Genomic DNA, 17139 nt, shown 5'->3' on the forward strand with positions numbered 1-17139 from the left:
GATGTCCCAGCCTGTCATTCTCAGTGTCAGGGTCCCTGAAACCCAATCCGAGACTTCACCTGCAGCCGTGAACAACTACAAAATGGTGCCTGGCTCTGAAGCACCTTTGACCTTTGGCGAAGGACAAGAAAAGACTGCTGTTGTGCTTGGAGAAGGACAAGTACACTCCGGAGGACAGACAACATCCTCGGGGACGGGAAAAGACAGTGAAAAGCGGAGGAACTCACAATGATGAAAATTGACTCATTTGAACAATGGACTCATTCAAGAGTGATGGATGGGGTCGCTCTGAAGCAACAACAAAAGAACACGAACTTGAGAGGGTGAAGTGCAGCAAAAAGATATGGACTTGGAGTGTCCGACAACCAAATCGCACTCCTTGCTACGGCGTTACCAAATTTGGTGAAGCTTGGTTCAAAGTGGAAGGGAGATTCATTGTGCACTGAGTTTGACAGAACTGAGGAGATTTGATAAATAAATAAATAAAAAATTGAAAAATACGTAGGGCTACAGAGAAAAGCATTATAATCAGAGATTGAACGGATTTGGATAAAACAAATAGGCTAAAACGGTAGGAAACAAGAGCAAGATCTGATATTTTGGCTCATCAAGCTTAAGACGTAGAGGTCGAGTTATATAAATTTTAGAACAGGACATTTGGCAGTTAGGAGGGAGCTAGGTTGCTCAATGTACCTACTCAATACAACAGTAAGGTTTTTTGTGCCACAGTGGAGGTTGGATGGTCAGAAAGTTAGGTACGTTCAATTTTTGACATTCACACAATCATGCATAGGAATCACAAGGCGACAGTTAACAAGACAATGACTGCAATAGGGGCCACCTACGACTGCACCGACATGAAAAAGTAGAAGCGAGAGAGCAGAGTATGGGATTATATGCTAAAACGTCTGCTATACAGTTGCCGATAGGAGATTCTATCAAAAGAAGCTACATGAGAGATGGATTAGAATCCCTTTGTGTGTGTGTGTGTGTGTGTGTGTGTGTTCACACCCTGTGTGGGTGTGAGCGTGTGAGGAGAAAGAAGGCATGGGTAAGACAATCTCTTTTAAACCAGGAGGCAATAAATGGGAACGCCCCTGTCATAAATAGTTTTTGGTTAAAGGGAATCATTAGGAGGTGTTCAAACTCTTCCCGCAAACACTCCTATTTGCCAGTTAAATGGGCACGACAATTGACTACGAGAGTTGCAAACAACAAATGAAGAGCAGTCCTTGGCAGATTATATGATCAGGACGCTCAAACTGTGTCAAAGACAAATTTACTGCCGCTTGATCTTTCCTCCTCACAGGTCGACAACCCCATCAATCCAGGAGACTGGGTCTACATCAAAGTCATCAAAAGAAGGAACTGGGCCAGCCACGACAGGAGGGACCATTCTAAGTCTTGCTGACTACACATCCAAGGTTGCAGGACCCACAAATGCATTGACGACGACTGCTCTCCAGGAGGGAACTGGATGGGAGCTTTGGACATCACCGCTGTGTGCCAGGATGAGAGAGCCGTTTTCAACGTGTAAGGGCTCTACTACCAACATGGCTACACCATCGAACGGAACATACTTCATACAGAATGGCTGGTGGCTTTGTGGTCACAAGGTTTATCCGATGCTGCCCGCCAACTGGACACGAGCGTGTGCGCCAGTGTGTGTGACAGACCTCACCTACAGACTACAACATCATCAGCTGACGAAAACGCGAGCACATATACAACTTCTTAGACGTGACAGATGTGATGATGATAATGAGACGTGGATTGCGTAGATGCTGTTCTGTTGAGCATGTTTTACGGAATCTTGTTGATTTGACCATCAAATATGCTTCGCAAGTAATAGATACGCTGATGTACTGTTTCTTTGTTTTTCTTTTTATTTTTTAATGATAGCATTCTGGTCGCCTGTGGCAACGGGGCCGTGTAAGAATTTTCCTGCTAATAACATCTGGCCAGCAGGTTTTTCGCTTACACAATAAGTTTGATCTGGGGTATTGAGGTAATGCCTCATCTTCACTGGATAGTGTTGCTATCATTGTTTGTTGTTTTTATTTTTACCATTCTGCTTTCTTCATTATACGTATATATGTTTTCTTGCTTGTCTTTGTTGTTTGGGGTGGCATAATCATATGATAAATCAGGAGGGAGATGTTAGGGTTTTCAGGTTAGTTTGATCCTATGATTATGTTGGAATGTAACCTGTAATAATTAAACTCGCTTGTCCTGTCTTAACGAAAGTAGTAGAACAAAGTGCTAAGATCTTTTGAACTGATTGACTAGCTGCAGAGGAAGCAATCAAAGTGTTTTGTTCACACAACATCGTGAAGGACCCCCTGCTGTGCTTTGATCAGCCAGGGGCTTCGGCCATTTGTCTACTCTGACCCCCACTCTCAACCCCCACTCTGTTTCTCTTAATAAATATCCCCTCGCAGGAACAAGGGTTCAGACTTCATTCCTTGAACGAGTGAACTCTCCACCTGCAGGTGTCTAAAAAGGACTTGCTTGTCTCCCGTGTGGTTCTTGCAAAATAAGTTGGAGTGAGCAAATCTCTAACAATCTCCTTCTCGGCGTCGTAGTCCCCTTCGCTGGTCTGGGCTAGCAGAGCGTAGGCTCGTTGCAGCGCTTGATATTCTTGCGTCAGCGAAGCTCCGCCTCTTCATGCACACACCAATGCAACACAGCACTAGTACCAGAATCAGTCAGACCGGCGACAAAGCACCCGCGACGCAAAGACGAGTCCGATTCCAGGCTGAAGAGGAATGTTTGGTGCCAATACGCTGGCAGAAATGGCGGGCTACCTCTTCGGGTTCCGTGTCGGGGGTTCTGTCGGTGTGAAAAGACAAGGACGATCCGTCCGAGTCCACCAACACGTCTTCGTCGTAGCCGTAAAATGTTTCGATGACCTGCGGGCGCGGAAGCAAACATCTCTCTGAACAAACTGAAGCGACACCTCACGATGAATCGACGAGAGGAACGATAGCGAGAAAAAGGCCATTTCATCTTGCGCAACACCAAGCAGCCGCAAACAAACAGACTCACCTTGCAGGACCTCACGCTTTGTTCCTCCTCAGAGATTCTCGACGTCGGTATCGTAGCAGCAAATCTCTCTCCTGTCGACACAAATAATCCGCCTTTGAGATTCTTTGGATGCAAAGGGAACGAACGGCTCCGGCGCAGAAACAAACGCGAGTCACAATGACATTTCTGACATGAGCTCCTGTCTCCAGAGCCTGAAAAACACGTCACCGGCGATGATTGGAGGGACGCTCGTCTTTTCCAAAAGTGACAACTACAGGGTGTGTCAGGGTTTTCCAGATTATCTTTATCGTATCATTGTGTTGCTTTGACTTTGACTGCGACCTGTAATAAATAATATTATTTATCCCTTATTTATCCCTATCGCTTATCCCTTCCGACACAAAGTCGTAAAACACCCCTTGCTATGTTTTGACTAGAGGTCAAGGGCTTCCTCTATTCAATCCACTCTTACACCCACCCTGTTTCTCTTAATTAAAATGCTCGTGCAGGAGCCGAGAGTCAGACTTCATTCGTACAACGGATGGACTCTCCACCTGCAGGTGTCCAAAAGAACTTACTTGTCTCCCGTGTGGTTCTTGCAAAATAAGTTGGAGCGAGCGCAACTCTAACAGGGTGCATTTTGCCACTAGCTGCCTACGGACAACGACGTCGCGCTCGCGGCTCATGGTTGACGGGCTGAGCAGCCGGGCAAGTCCGTCGTTTTCAGCGCACAGCGAGTGGCAAAGGCGCTGACAAAACGGGAGCTTTGAGCTGCTGAAAACGGCAAAACAAGTCTAAAGCGTGTTCAAACGCGTGCGCACAATGCTCCTGCTTGAAAGGTCGGAATTTAAGGGGCCAATTTTTTGGATGGCGGCCGCCGGCCAAGCTTTGGACGGAAAAGGTTTCCTGGCGACAGCGAGCGAGCGCGGCGCTGCCGTACGTGCACCGAGTCGCCTGCCTGAAGACCTTGGACAAGTCGTCGATGATGTGCCGCTGCTCCACAACTTGAAGGAACTCCATTTCACCGTCCTGCTGGCCGCAACCGCGGTCCAGGTCATTGAGCGAACTAGGCCTTCTCTGTGGAACACAAATGCAGTGGACTCTGTTGGCACGCCGCCGTTGTCCGCGTCGACTTACCAAGCTTGCCATCTCCTCGTTCTCCTGGGTGACAAAGCGCACTTTGTTTTCAAGGCGACACAGCACCAGCGAGAGTTCTTCATTCTTCCTGCTCAGGCGTTTGTTTTTGTACAGGAGTGGCAGAAACTGGCTTTCTGTTTCTCTCAGTCGCTTTAGCTGCAAGCATGAAGTGCGGGATGTGAAAGACGCACAACACGCGGGCCAGAACGTATCCATTCCTTTTGCATCGGTTTGAACGGAATCGTGGCTTTGGCTCCCAATAAAAGACATCTACCAGGCAACCGACTCGCCGCGCCGCTCAACTAATAAGCAAGCGCAATGGGTGCCTCGCTGGATGGCGCGCATCAAACGTAGCGCAAACCTTCAAGCGTGCCGTCAATAAATTACCAGTTCATTGCGCTCTTCAGAAAGCAGGGCGTTTCGATCCTCCAGTTTCCTGATGACTGCGCTGAGCTCAGCGATTTTCAGATGAAACCGTCGCGTGTCCCGATCCTCCTGAGACTGAAAACGCCCCGCAACACACACACACAAGCACTCGTTCAAAGTTCAAAACTGTTTTTGTGCTACCTTCCTCCAGCAACGAACTAAGTCATGCGTACTGCAAGTGTGTGATGAGGTGGCTTACGCAATGAAGAGGATTGCTAGTAGCGGCGTTGACCCCACTTCCAGGGTAGTTTAGGCCCACCCTTTGGGAATCCCTCAGGGCAGCGATCTGCTGCTCGGCAGCCTGAGTCTGCAGCTGAAGGCGGTGGACGTGGCCGGCCCCAGGGCTTTATCCAAAACACTAACCGCTCTGTCTTTCAGCTTGATCTCATCCGTCTGGATGTACAAACGGGGAGCGCTCAGGCAGGCGGGCAAACTCATTTGCCAGATTTGTGACAAAAACAAAGAGAGCAACCGGCCAATTTTTTTCTTGAATCGACTAGAACACCTTTGCTGTGACAAAAGCGAAGCGAGCAACCGGACATTTTCTTCTTGTGAAATAGAATAGAATAGAATGCCTTAGGTGTCATTGCACTGCAGGTATACAACAAAATTGGGAACATAGCCACGCACCGCGCATCTGATCAGTCCTACCAGTCGGCGGATCTCCCTCTCGCAGTCTCTCTTGGTTCGGCTCAGCTCCTCCCGATGCTGGTGATGAGCCGATCGGAGCTCGGCCGCTCGTGACTGCCAGGCCTGCTGGGCCGCTGCCAGGGCTTCTTCCGCGCTCCTGGTGGAGGCGACACCGCTCGGTCTCCCGACACCGCCGCGTCTCCTCCACCTCCGCCAGCAAAGCGCCCCCCCTCCTCACCTGAGCGGACATTGCGCCACACCGGGCCGTTGAGACCGCAACGGAGCGCCGCGACGCTTACTGGGGACAAGCTACACAATACGGTAGCGGCCGCACCGAAGCCCGACGTGGCGTGCGGATAGTCAGACACGGATAGAGCGGATCACCTTGTCCATGGAGCCGTCCCTCAGGCTGAGGACCAAGGCATTCAGTCGCTGGATCTCTCCATCTTTGATTTTGATCACTCTCATCAGCTCCATTTCATGCTGCCGCAGTAATGTCTCCCTGGTAATGGCTAACTCTTTCTGCTTCTCCTCATGGAGTTTGCTTTTGAGTTCCGTCATGGCGGCGGTGGCACGGTGGTGCTCCGCCCGCAGGTCCTGACTTCTCTCTCTCTCCAGACAGCTGACCTGACATGACTTAGACTTAGACAAACTTTATTGTCATCTTGTCTGCACATGGTGCATACAAAACGAAATTCCGTTGCATACGTCTTACAACAAAGTAGTGATATTGCAGTTGAATAGAAGTAACATATCCTATGAAAATATATATATATACATATACTATATATATATATATATATATATTAAAAATAAGTATAAAGTGCAGCAGTGATAATTATGCAATAGTGCAAGTAGGCAAAACAGTATTCAAGAGTGTGCAGAGGAATGCTAAACAATGTATTAAACTTCTATTTAAAGGGTTTATACAAGTTCAGTAAAGTTGGTAGTGCGAGATAGTGCAAGATAGAGGTCCGTAGTGTCATAAAGTACAGTTCTGTGAATGTGTGATGCAGAGTTCAGTTTAGAGCTCAACAGTTCTAGTGTTCAACAGTCTGATGACAGCAGGGAAAAAGCTGTTGCAGAACCTGGTGGACCTGCAGCGGATGCTGCGAAACCTCTTCCCAGAGGGCAGCAGGGAGAACAGTCCATGGTGGGGGTGTGATGGGTCATTGATGATGTTACGGGCACGGGATATGCAGCGCTGAGATGAAATGTCCTGAATGGAGGGAAGAGGAGCCCCTATGATCCTCTCTGCTGTCCTCACCACTCTCCTCACGTTCTTCCAATCGGAGGCGGTGCAGCCTCCACACCACACAGAGAGACAGCTTGTCAGAATGCTCTCTATGGTGCTCCTGTAGAACGTCCTCATGATGGGTGGGGGCAGGTGGGCTTTCCTCATCCTCCGCAGGAAGTACAAGCGCTTCTGTGCCCTCTTGACCAGTGCCGTAGTGTTCATAGTCCAGGTGAGGTCTTCTGTGATGTGGACCCCCAGGAATTTGGTGCTGCTGACCACCTCCACAGCTGAGCTGTTGATGATCAGTGGAGCGTGGTGAGGCTGTTTTTTCCTGAAGTCGACGATGATCTCCTTCATCTTCTCCTCATTCAGGATCAGGCTGTTTTCTCTGCACCAGCCCACCAGCTGCTCCACCTCCTCTCTGTAGTCCAGGTCGTTGTTGTCTCTGATGAGCCCCACCACCGTTGTGTCGTCTGCTGACTTCACGATGTGATTGGTGGTGAACCTGAGGACGCAGTCGTGTGTCATCAGGGTGAACAGCAGGGGGCTCAGGACGCAGCCCTGAGGGGAGCCTGTGCTGAGGGTGATGACATCAGAGGTGTTCTGTCCGACCCGGACTGACTGAGGTCTGTTGGTGAGGAAGTCTAGCAGCCAGTTGCGAAGGGGGGTGTTGAAGCCCAGGTGTTCCAATTTTCCTACCAGATGCTGTGGGATGATGGTGTTAAACGCTGAGCTGGAGTCCAGGAACAGCATCCGCACATGGGTGTTCTTCTCCTCCAGGTGAGCCAGGCTCAGGTGAAGAACGGAGGAGATGGCGTCCTGAGTGGAGCGGTTTTGCCGGTCGGCAAACTGGAACGGGTCAAATAATAGGGGGAGTCTGGAAACGATGTGACCTTTAAGCAGCCTTTCGAAGCACTTCATCATAACCGGAGTCAGTGCAACAGGCCGGTAATCATTAAATGAGGTGATTTGAGGTTTCTTCGGCACCGGAATGATGGAGGCAGTCTTAAAGCACGCCGGCACTGTGGCTTGGCCCAGCGAGGTGTTAAAAATGTCTGTGATGACCCCAGCCAGATGACTTGCACATTCCCTGAACACCCGCCCAGGAATGTTGTCGGGGCCAGGGGCCTTATGGGGGGACTCTCCTCAGGATCTTAGACACATCGGCGGAGTCAATACAAACCTGAAAAAAGGAAACATAAACACAAAATTGAATATAAACTAAAAAATGGTTGGAAGTAAATATTTACATTATCAAAAAACAATACTTACCTGATACAAACCTGAAAAAAGGAAACACAGTTATACTTACCTATGCCGAGATCACATATTCACGCCCAATCGGTGCCTGCAAGAAAAGAAACAGAAATTCACAAGAGCGAAAACAACAAGTTAATAAGCTAAAATAAGTAGATGGGAAATTATCCGGAACGAAACGCAAATTGCTGACATGAAACTATATAAGGACCGCTCAAAGCAGGAAACTCAGTCTCGATGCGGCCATGAAGGAGGAAACAGCTCCACATGCAATGAAACTAAATTTAGCTGCAATTCCCGTGTGCCAGACCTGAGGAAGGCACAAAAGATGCCGAAACGTTGTCGATGGCCACACGGAGGAAATAAAAGGGAGCGCAAACTAGCGCCGATAGGAAAACAATTAGACGCAAAATTATAATTTACCCACGCTCTACCCAGATAGGAGAGCGCATGGATGCCGCACAGAGCAAGATGCTCTCGCTCCACCCAGATAGGGGAGTCGATGAATTAAGTGCGAGGTACGACTAATTTGACCGCAAATGCAGCTGTCAATCTATCATGCCAAGTCGAAACTCATTTATTACATATATAACAAAGGCGACCGGATAGGCAAAGTACAAACACAAAAACAAACAACAACTACAAAGCAAATACATGTTTATTAAGCCCAATTTGGCCTGACCAGCATGGCTGGCGCAGCCACGACGGGCGGTGTGCTCTGGGGCTGGTTGTGGGACGTGGGCGTGGATGGTAGGACCGTGCCTTTGCTCCTCTCCTTCGGGGGAGGAACTCCCTACTTAATCCTAACTCGCCTGTGCCACCTCCACTGCCCCCCCACGTTTCCAGTTTCCATTCAGCTCCTGCTGCGTCTGTGCGCTGTCCCCTGAACCGATCCTACCCTAACCCTAACCCTAACCTAACCCCAAACCCTAACCCTAACCCTAACCCCAACCCTAACCCTAACCCTAATCCAAATCCCTCCCTGACTCCCAATATGAAAAAAAATTCAACCTTAAGTCAAAAATTGAAAATAAGAAGTCAAAAATTTGAACAGTAAACACAAAATTGAATATAAACTAAAAAGTGGTTGGAAGTAAATATTTACACTATCAAAAAACAATACTTACCTGATACAAACCTGAAAAAAGGAAACATAAACACAAAATTGAATATAAACTAAAAAATGGTTGGAAGTAAATATTTACATTATCAAAAAACAATACTTACCTGATACAAACCTGAAAAAAGGAAACACAGTTATACTTACCTATGCCGAGATCACATATTCACGCCCAATCGGTGCCTGCAAGAAAAGAAACAGAAATTCACAAGAGCGAAAACAACAAGTTAATAAGCTAAAATAAGTAGATGGGAAATTATCCGGAACGAAACGCAAATTGCTGACATGAAACTATATAAGGACCGCTCAAAGCAGGAAACTCAGTCTCGATGCGGCCATGAAGGAGGAAACAGCTCCACATGCAATGAAACTAAATTTAGCTGCAATTCCCGTGTGCCAGACCTGAGGAAGGCACAAAAGATGCCGAAACGTTGTCGATGGCCACACGGAGGAAATAAAAGGGAGCGCAAACTAGCGCCGATAGGAAAACAATTAGACGCAAAATTATAATTTACCCACGCTCTACCCAGATAGGAGAGCGCATGGATGCCGCACAGAGCAAAATGCTCTCGCTCCACCCAGATAGGGGAGTCGATGAATTAAGTGCGAGGTACGACTAATTTGACCGCAAATGCAGCTGTCAATCTATCATGCCAAGTCGAGACTCATTTATTACATATATAACAAAGGCGACCGGATAGGCAAAGTACAAACACAAAAACAAACAACAACTACAAAGCAAATACATGTTTATTAAGCCCAATTTGGCCTGACCAGCATGGCTGGCGCAGCCACGACGGGCGGTGTGCTCTGGGGCTGGTTGTGGGACGTGGGCGTGGATGGTAGGACCGTGCCTTTGCTCCTCTCCTTCGGGGGAGGAACTCCCTACTTAATCCTGGCGCAGCCACGACGGGCGGTGTGCTCTGGGGCTGGTTGTGGGACGTGGGCGTGGATGGGAGGACCGTGCCTTTGCTCCTCTCCTTCGGGGGAGGAACTCCCTACTTAATCCTATGAGAAACAAAAATATTTCATTCAATACGGGTGTGCCAGACCTGAAGAAGGCTTAGTATAGCCGAAACGTTGTTAAGGCACACTACTATTTACATTCAATTTAATAATTTCCTATTTACAGTCGATTTAATAATTTACTATTGTTGATTTTATTTACAGTTATTTACAAATCATTTATTTCATTGCAATAAATTACGTTGCTAAATTCGGACAATTTGGACACTAAAAATCTTTTTGAAAAATAGACATTTGATAATTTGTTTTAGAATAAAAAGTCTAAAATTCAAGTTTTACCCACTCATTATATCTTTGAAATTTGAAAATTAAAAATATACATTTAGACATAACAATAAAAATTTGAAGTCCAAAAATTAATATGTCAATTAATTACAACGGGGAATGGACAGTTGTCCGTAGGGGGCGACAGCGCCAGCCTGCAACCCGGGGGCGGGAGCGGGTGGCGAGGTATGGCCACGGATGGATGGACCGTGCGTTGTCCTCTTCTGCTAGGGGGGGACATCAGTTCCCCGTCCCTGGTAGGGGTTGGACTTCACAATCCAATCCTAACCCTAACCCTAACCCTAACCCTTATTTCGGCCACTTGGTGCGTGTGCACGGCCTCCCGCTGGAACCGGGTGGTGTGCGCGAGTGTGCTGGCCGCTGGAAGTGCAATGAGGCTCTGCAGTCTCCTCCGCGGTGCTCATAAACAGCCGATCCGCTAGGCGGGAGCTTATTTCGGCCACTTGGCGCATGTACACGGCCTCCCGGTTGTTCCGGGCGGCGTGCGCGAGTGTGCTTGCCGCTGGAAGTGCAATGAGGCTCCGCGATCTCCTCCGCGGGGCTTATAATTGCCGATCCGCTAGGCAGGAATTTATTTCGGCCACTTGGCGCGTGCGCACGGCCTTCCGGTGGAGTTGGGCGGCGTGTGCGAGTGTGCTTGCCGCTGAAAGTGCAATGAGGCTCCGCGATCTCCTCCGCGGTGCTTATAAACAGCCGCTCCGCTAGGCGGGAGCTTATTTCGGCCACTTGGCGCATGCGCACGTCCTCCCGGTTGTTCCGGGCGGCGTGCGCGAGTGTGCTTGCCGCTGGAAGTGCAATGAGGCTCCGCGATCTCCTCCGCGGTGCTTATAAACAGCCGATCCGCTAGGCGGGAGCTTATTTCGGCCACGGCGCGTGCGCACGGCCTCCCGGTGGAGCCGGGCGGTGTGCGTGAGTGTGCTGGCCGCTGGAAGTGCAATGAGGCTCTGCGATCTCCTCCGCGGTGCTTATAAACAGCCAATCCGCTAGAAGGGAGCTTATTTCGGCCACCTGGCGCGTGCGCACGGCCTCCCGGTGGAACCGGGAAGCGTGCGCGAGTGTGCTGGCCGCTGGAAGTGCAATGAGGCTCTGCGGTCTCCTCCGCGGTGCTTATAAACAGCCGATCCGCTAGGCGGGAGCTTATTTCGGCCACTTTGCTCGTGCGCACGGCCTCAAGGTGGAATCGGGCGGCGTGTGCGAGTGTGCTGGCCGCTGGAAGTGCAATGAGGCTCTGCGGTCTCCTCCGCGGTGCTTATAAACAGCCGGTCCGCTAGGCGGGAGCTTATTTCGGCCACTTGGTGCGTGCGCAAGGCCTCCCGGTGGAACCGGGAAGCGTGCGCGAGTGTGCTGGCCGCTGGAAGTGCAATGAGGCTCTGCTATCTCCTCCGCGGTGCTTATAAACAGCCGATCCGCTAGGCGGGATCTTATTTCGGCCACTTAGCGCATGCACACGGCCTCCCGGTTGTTCCGGGCGGCGTGCGCGAGTATGCTTGCCGTTGGAAGTGCAATGAGGCTCCGCGATCTCCTCCGCGGTGCTTATAAACAGCCGATCCGCTCGGCGGGAGCTTATTTCGGCCACTTGGCGCGTGTGCACGGCCTCCCGGTGGAACCGGGTGGTGTGCGCGAGTGTGCTGGCCGCTGGAAGTGCAATGAGGCTCCGCGATCTCCTCCGTGGTGCTTATAATTACCGATCCGCTAGGCAGGAATTTATTTCGGTCACTTGGCGCGTGCGCACGGCCTTCCGGTGGAGTTGGGCGGCGTGTGCGAGTGTGCTTGCCCCTGGAAGTGCAATGAGGCTCCGCGATCTCCTCCGCGGTGCTTATAAACAGCCGCTCCGCTAGGCGGGAGCTTATTTCGGCCACTTGGCGCGTGCGCACGGCCTCCCGGTGGAACCAGGAAGCGTGCGCGAGTGTGCCGGCCGCTGGAAGTGCAATCAGGCTCCGCGAACTCCTCCGCGGTGCTTATAAACAGCCGCTCCGAGAGGCGGGAGCTTATTTCGGCCACTTGGCGCATGCGCACGTCCTCCCGGTTGTTCCGGGCGGCGTGCGCGAGTGTGCTTGCCGCTGGAAGTGCAATGAGGCTCCGCGATCTCCTCCGCGGTGCTTATAAACAGCCGATCCGCTAGGCGGGAGCTTATTTCGGCCACGGCGCGTGCGCACGGCCTCCCGGTGGAGCCGGGCGGTGTGCGTGAGTGTGCTGGCCGCTGGAAGTGCAATGAGGCTCTGCGATCTCCTCCGCGGTGCTTATAAACAGCCAATCCGCTAGAAGGGAGCTTATTTCGGCCACCTGGCGCGTGCGCACGGCCTCCCAGTGGAACCGGGAAGCGTGCCCGAATGTGCTGGCCGCTGGAAGTGCAATGAGGCTCCGCAATCTCCTCCGCGGTGCTTATAAACAGCCGATCCGCTAGGCGGGAGCTTATTTCGGCCACTTGGCTCGTGCGCACGGCCTCAAGGTGGAATCGGGCGGCGTGTGCGAGTGTGCTGGCCGCTGGAAGTGCAATGAGGCTCCGCGATCTCCTCCGCGGTGCTTATAAACAGCCGATCCGCTCGGCGGGAGCTTATTTCGGCCATTTGGCGCGTGTGCACGGCCTCCCGGTGGAACCGGGTGGTGTGCTTGAGTGTGCTGGCCGCTGGAAGTGCAATGAGGCTCTGCAGTCTCCTCCGCGGAGCTCATAAACAGCCGATTCGCTAGGCGGGAGCTTATTTCGGCCACTTGGCGCGTGCGCACGGCCTCCCGGTGGAACCGGGTGGCGTGCGCGAGTGTGCTGGCCGCTGGAAGTGCAATGAGGCTCCGAGATCTCCTCCGCAGTACTTATAAACAGCCGATCCGCTAGGCTGGAGCTTATTTCGGCCACTTTGCGCGTGCGCACCGCCTCCCGGTTGTTCCGGGCGGCGTGCGCGAGTGTGCTGGCCGCTGGAAGCGAAATAAGGCTCCGCGATCTCCTCCGCGGTGCTTATAAACAGCCAATCCGCTAGGCGGGAGCTTATTTCGGCCACTAGGCGCATGCGCACGACCTCCCGGTTGTTCCGGGCGGCGTGCGCGAGTGTGCTGGCCGCTGGAAGTGCAATGAAGCTCTGCGATCTCCTCCGCGGTGCTTATAAACAGCCGCTCCGAGAGGCGGGAGCTTATTTCGGCCACTTGGCGCATGCGCACGTCCTCCCGGTTGTTCCGGGCGGCGTGTGCGAGTGTGTTTGCCGCTGGAAGTGAAATAAGGCTCCGCGATCTCCTCCGCGGTGCTTATAAACAGCCAATCCGCTAGATGGGAGCTTATTTCGGCCACTTGGCTCGTGCGCACGGCCTCAAGGTGGAATCGGGCGGCGTGTGCGAGTGTGCTGGCCGCTGGAAGTGCAATGAGGCTCTGCGGTCTCCTCCGCGGTGCTTATAAACAGCCAATCCGCTAGAAGGGAGCTTATTTCGGCCACCTGGCGCGTGCGCACGGCCTCCCGGTGGAACCGGGAAGCGTGCGCGAGTGTGCTGGCCGCTGGAAGTGCAATGAGGCTCCGCAATCTCCTCCGCGGTGCTTGTAAACAGCCGATCTGCTAGGCGGGAGCTTATTTCGGCCACTTGGCTCGTGCGCACGGCCTCAAGGTGGAATCGGGCGGCGTGTGCGAGTGTGCTGGCCGCTGGAAGTGCAATGAGGCTCTGCGGTCTCCTCCGCGGTGCTTATAAACAGCCGGTCCGCTAGGCGGGAGCTTATTTCGGCCACTTGGTGCGTGCGCACGGCCTCCCGGTGGAACCGGGAAGCGTGCACGAGTGTGCTGGCCGCTGGAAGTGCAATGAGGCTCCGCTATCTCCTCCGCGGTGCTTATAAACAGCCGATCCGCTAGGCGGGATCTTATTTCGGCCACTTAGCGCATGCGTACGGCCTCCCGGTTGTTCCGGGCGGCGTGCGCGAGTATGCTTGCCGCTGGAAGTGCAATGAGGCTCTGCGGTCTCCTCCGCGGTGCTTATAAACAGCCGGTCCGCTAGGCGGGAGCTTATTTCGGCCACTTGGCGCGTGCGCACGGCCTCCCGGTGGAACCAGGAAGCGTGCGCGAGTGTGCCTGCCGCTGGAAGTGCAATCAGGCTCCGCGAACTCTTCCGCGGTGCTTATAAACAGCCGCTCCGAGAGGCGGGAGCTTATTTCGGCCACTTGGCGCATGCGCACGTCCTCCCGGTTGTTCCGGGCGGCGTGCGCGAGTGTGCTTGCCGCTGGAAGTGCAATGAGGCTCCGCGATCTCCTCCGCGGTGCTTATAAACAGCCGATCCGCTAGGCGGGAGCTTATTTCGGCCACGGCGCGTGCGCACGGTCTCCCGGTGGAGCCGGGCGGTGTGCGCGAGTGTGCTGGCCGCTGGAAGTGCAATGAGGCTCTGCGATCTCCTCCGCGGTGCTTATAAACAGCCAATCCGCTAGATGGGAGCTTATTTCGGCCACTTGGCTCGTGCGCACGGCCTCAAGGTGGAATCGGGCGGCGTGTGCGAGTGTGCTGGCCGCTGGAAGTGCAATGAGGCTCTGCGGTCTCCTCCGCGGTGCTTATAAACAGCCAATCCGCTAGAAGGGAGCTTATTTCGGCCACCTGGCGCGTGCGCACGGCCTCCCGGTGGAACCGGGAAGCGTGCGCGAGTGTGCTGGCCGCTGGAAGTGCAATGAGGCTCCGCAATCTCCTCCGCGGTGCTTGTAAACAGCCGATCCGCTAGGCGGGAGCTTATTTCGGCCACTTGGCTCGTGCGCACGGCCTCAAGGTGGAATCGGGCGGCGTGTGCGAGTGTGCTGGCCGCTGGAAGTGCAATGAGGCTCTGCGGTCTCCTCCGCGGTGCTTATAAACAGCCGGTCCGCTAGGCGGGAGCTTATTTCGGCCACTTGGTGCGTGCGCACGGCCTCCCGGTGGAACCGGGAAGCGTGCACGAGTGTGCTGGCCGCTGGAAGTGCAATGAGGCTCCGCTATCTCCTCCGCGGTGCTTATAAACAGCCGATCCGCTAGGCGGGATCTTATTTCGGCCACTTAGCGCATGCGTACGGCCTCCCGGTTGTTCCGGGCGGCGTGCGCGAGTATGCTTGCCGCTGGAAGTGCAATGAGGCTCTGCGGTCTCCTCCGCGGTGCTTATAAACAGCCGGTCCGCTAGGCGGGAGCTTATTTCGGCCACTTGGTGCGTGCGCACGTTCTCCCGGTGGAACCGGGAAGCGTGCGCGAGTGTACTGGCCGCTGGAAGTGCAATGAGGCTCCGCTATCTCCTCCGCGGTGCTTATAAACAGCCGATCCGCTAGGCGGGATCTTATTTCGGCCACTTAGCGCATGCGTACGGCCTCCCGGTTGTTCCGGGCGGCGTGCGCGAGTATGCTTGCCGCTGGAAGTGCAATGAGGCTCTGCGGTCTCCTCCGCGGTGCTTATAAACAGCCGGTCCGCTAGGCGGGAGCTTATTTCGGCCACTTGGCGCGTGCGCACGGCCTCCCGGTGGAACCAGGAAGCGTGCGCGAGTGTGCCTGCCGCTGGAAGTGCAATCAGGCTCCGCGAACTCCTCCGCGGTGCTTATAAACAGCCGCTCCGAGAGGCGGGAGCTTATTTCGGCCACTTGGCGCATGCGCACGTCCTCCCGGTTGTTCCGGGCGGCGTGCGCGAGTGTGCTTGCCGCTGGAAGTGCAATGAGGCTCCGCGATCTCCTCCGCGGTGCTTATAAACAGCCGATCCGCTAGGCGGGAGCTTATTTCGGCCACGGCGCGTGCGCACGGTCTCCCGGTGGAGCCGGGCGGTGTGCGCGAGTGTGCTGGCCGCTGGAAGTGCAATGAGGCTCTGGGATCTCCTCCGCGGTGCTTATAAACAGCCAATCCGCTAGATGGGAGCTTATTTCGGCCACTTGGCTCGTGCGCACGGCCTCAAGGTGGAATCGGGCGGCGTGTGCGAGTGTGCTGGCCGCTGGAAGTGCAATGAGGCTCTGCGGTCTCCTCCGCGGTGCTTATAAACAGCCAATCCGCTAGAAGGGAGCTTATTTCGGCCACCTGGCGCGTGCGCACGGCCTCCCGGTGGAACCGGGAAGCGTGCGCGAGTGTGCTGGCCGCTGGAAGTGCAATGAGGCTCCGCAATCTCCTCCGCGGTGCTTGTAAACAGCCGATCCGCTAGGCGGGAGCTTATTTCGGCCACTTGGCTCGTGCGCACGGCCTCAAGGTGGAATCGGGCGGCGTGTGCGAGTGTGCTGGCCGCTGGAAGTGCAATGAGGCTCTGCGGTCTCCTCCGCGGTGCTTATAAACAGCCGGTCCGCTAGGCGGGAGCTTATTTCGGCCACTTGGTGCGTGCGCACGGCCTCCCGGTGGAACCGGGAAGCGTGCACGAGTGTGCTGGCCGCTGGAAGTGCAATGAGGCTCCGCTATCTCCTCCGCAGTGCTTATAAACAGTCGATCCGCTAGGCGGGATCTTATTTCGGCCACTTAGCGCATGCGCACGGCCTCCCGGTTGTTCCGGGCGGCGTGCGCGAGTATGCTTGCCGCTGGAAGTGCAATGAGGCTCCGCGATCACCTCTGCGGTGCTTATAAACAGCCGATCTGCTCGGCGGGATTTTATTTCGGCCACTTGGCGCGTGCGCACGGCCTCCTGGTGGAACCGGGTGGTGTGCGCGAGTGTGCTGGCCGCTGGAAGTGCAATGAGGCTCTGCAGTCTCCTCCGCAGTACTTATAAACAGCCGATCCGCTAGGCGGGAGCTTATTTCGGCCACTTTGCGCGTGCACACCGCCTCCCGGTTGTTCCGGGCGGCGTGCGCGAGTGTGCTGGCCGCTGGAAGTGCAATGAGGCTCTGCAGTCTCCTCCGCAGTACTTATGAACACCCGATCCGCTAGGCGGGAGCTTATTTCGGCCAATTTGCGCGTGCACACCGCCTCCCGGTTGTTCCGGGCGGCGTGCGCGAGTGTGCTGGCCGCTGGAAGTGCAATGAGGCTCCGCGATCTCCTCCGCGGTGCTTATAAACAGCCGATCCGCTAGGCGGGAGCTTATTTCGGCCACGGCGCGTGCGCACGGCCTCCCGGTGGAGC

General features: G+C 53.9%; 1 long non-coding RNA gene across 1 annotated transcript; it reads right to left on the reverse strand.

Annotated features, from left to right (window-relative positions):
* Window positions 1-2784: 2784 nt before the first annotated feature.
* On the reverse strand, window positions 2785-4932 carry LOC148378737 (uncharacterized). Its single transcript, XR_015855672.1, has 4 exons — window positions 4790-4932; window positions 4552-4665; window positions 3049-4320; window positions 2785-2912 (listed from the first exon to the last, which is right to left on the reverse strand). It is a non-coding gene; the product is annotated as an uncharacterized LOC148378737 (long non-coding RNA).
* Between the last annotated feature and the right edge of the window lie 12207 nt (window positions 4933-17139).

This window comes from Syngnathus floridae, unplaced genomic scaffold (genome assembly GCF_059516105.1).
Source record: "Syngnathus floridae isolate MCC-2025c unplaced genomic scaffold, RoL_Sflo_1.0 HiC_scaffold_29, whole genome shotgun sequence".
Taxonomy (NCBI): Eukaryota; Metazoa; Chordata; class Actinopteri; order Syngnathiformes; family Syngnathidae; genus Syngnathus; species Syngnathus floridae.